This window comes from Nomascus leucogenys, chromosome 18 (assembly GCF_006542625.1).
Source record: "Nomascus leucogenys isolate Asia chromosome 18, Asia_NLE_v1, whole genome shotgun sequence".
NCBI lineage: Eukaryota > Metazoa > Chordata > Mammalia > Primates > Hylobatidae > Nomascus > Nomascus leucogenys.
In genome coordinates this window covers 61616274-61618896 of record NC_044398.1, presented here as the reverse complement: position 1 = coordinate 61618896, position 2623 = coordinate 61616274, and the positions used below count along the sequence as shown (strand labels likewise).

General features: G+C 41.2%; 1 pseudogene; it reads right to left on the bottom strand.

Moving 5' to 3' along the window:
* Positions 1-547: 547 nt before the first annotated feature.
* On the bottom strand, positions 548-1006 carry LOC100583401 (annotated as a pseudogene).
* Positions 1007-2623: the final 1617 nt, after the last annotated feature.

The window sequence follows — 2623 nt, the reverse complement described above, 5'->3', positions numbered from 1 at the left end:
TTTTTAATTAGGAATAGTATTTATTTCTGCTCCTTTCATATATCTTATTGTTCAGGAAACAGTCTTACGTACACATCCGAAATAATCTACCATCACACACTCTAGTTAAAGGCAAAGCACCACAGGTAAAGCTGATAAGCTGTCCAGAGTTCTCAGCTTATGGAATCTTGCTTCTTAATTTTATGTTAATTTCTGAAAATCAGAAATGTCATCTCCAAAAAATGTTACGGGGGTTGTAAAAAATAATTATTTGATATTATAGCTGTAGATATGGAGTAAGAAATGAAAAACTAAGAAGAAAATGCCACTGAACATAATTGGTATAGCAATAGGACAGCAGGAAAAAAAATACTGTCATAAAATTGTCTCTTTAATACCAAGAAATTCTAGTCCGAGCTTCAATATGCTTCCTGTTTTTTTCACTGGATATTTCCTTTACTGCTGCTCTTCATTCTTTTCCACATGTCATATTAGAGGATTGGTACAGTCTTTAAAACATCATTGACAGGAGCAAATCCAGTATCCACTGATTTCTTCTCAAAGCACTCTAACCCATCAGATAGCCCGGCAGTTTCATTCTCATGAATACTCTAGCCATGAAAAGATTTAATAGGACACAGACAAATCCAATGAATAGAAGAAGAAATCTATTGAGTTTGGGGATCTTTGGTGCATTCAATGGGTCCAGGATTATGAAACTTAAACCTCCCATGGTAAACAGGAAGCTGGATGCAAGTCTTTCCATAATATATCGTCCATTTACTCTGTAGGCCAAGAAAGGTACTGGCCTCTGATACCCATGGTCATCAGTCATAGAGCCAACACTTGGAGGTTCAACAATAACATCATAAATTATTCCTCCAGTGATGAGGAAGTAAGACACCGTCACCAGAGCATACACAGTCATGGCCAATGGTATGTGCAGCCAGGGTGGCTTCTTCAGCTTCAGGTTGGGATATTTAAGCACTAAGAATGGGACACGGTACAAAGTCTCCATGTTGGTGGCAGCAAGCTATTTATTTATTTATTTTATTTTTATTTTTATTTTTTGAGATGGAGTCTCACTCAGTCGCCCAGGATGGAGTGCGGTGGCGCGATCTCGGCTCACTGCTAGCTCCGCCTCCTGGGTTCACGCCACTCTCCTGCCTCAGCCTCCCGAGCAGCTGGGACTACAGGCGCCCGCCACCACGCCCAGCTAATTTTTTGTATTTTTAGTAGAGACCGGGTTTCACTGTGCTAGCCAGGATGGTCTCAATCTCCTGACCTCGTGATTCGCCTGCCTCGACCTCCCAAAGTGCTGGGATTACAGGCATGAGCCAATGCACCCGGCCTACTATTTGTTTATTTTTAAGACAAGGTCTTGCTGTGTCACCCAGGATGGAGCACAGTGACGTGATAACAGCTCACTGCAGCCTAGACCACCTGGGCTGAAGACATCCACATCAGCATCCCAAGTAGCTGGGACTATAGTTGCATGTCACCAGGCCCCCTAATTTTTAAATTTTTTGGTAGATACAGGGTTTTGCCATGTTAAAAATTTCTCTCTTTTATGCTCTTATTTTACCTATATTATGCATTGTTTCACTTACTCAGTAAATACTTTTGAGTACCTACTATGTGTCAGTCATTGTACTATACTGTCACTGTACTGTGATGATTTACATGTCTCCCCTCTACTTGAACATAAGCTCCCTAGATACAGATTCCATTTAAATACAGTATTGAATGGGTGAATGGATGCTGGATGGATGGATGGATAGATGGATGGATGGATGGAGACTTTTGATGGTAGCTAACGGGGTTCCTTACAAGCTCTTATATATATAAAATATATATAATATAAAATATAAAATATATATAATATAAAAATATATATTTAGATATATCTATCTAAATATATATTTATATATATCTAAATATATATATATATTTTTTGAGGCAGAGTCTCGCTCCATTGTCCAGGCTGGACTGCTATGGCACGATCTCAGCTCACTGCAACCTCTGCCTCCTGGGTTCAAACAATTCTCCTGCCTTAGCCTCCCAAGTAGCTGAGATTGCAGGTACCCACCACCATGCCCAGCTAATTTTTTTTTTTTGTATTTTTAGTAGAGACAGGGTTTCACTATGTTGGCCAGGCTTGTCTTGAGCTCCTGACTTCAGGTGACCCACCCGCCTTGGCCTCCCAAAGTGCTGGGATTACAGGCGTGAGCCACTGCACCTGGCCCAAGATATTTTTATATTAATTATTGTAGGCGGGTTGTGGTGGCTCATGCCTATAATCCCAGCACTTTGGGAGGACAAGGCAGGCGGATTTCCTGAGGTCAGGAGTTGGAGACCAGCTTGGCCAACATGATAAAATCTCGTCTCTACTACAAATACAAAAATTAGCTGGACGAGGTGGTGCGTGCCTATAATCCCAGCTACTTGGGAGGCTGAGGCAGGAGAATTGCTTGAACCTGGGAGGCAGAGGTTGCAGTGAGCCGAGATCACGCCATTGCACTCCAGCCCGGGTGACAGTGCGAAACTCTGACTCAAAAAAAAAAAAAAAAAAAAGAAAGAACTATTCCTACATACAATGATTTTTTGTTTGTTTGTTTGTTTTTTGAAATGGAGTCTCACTCTG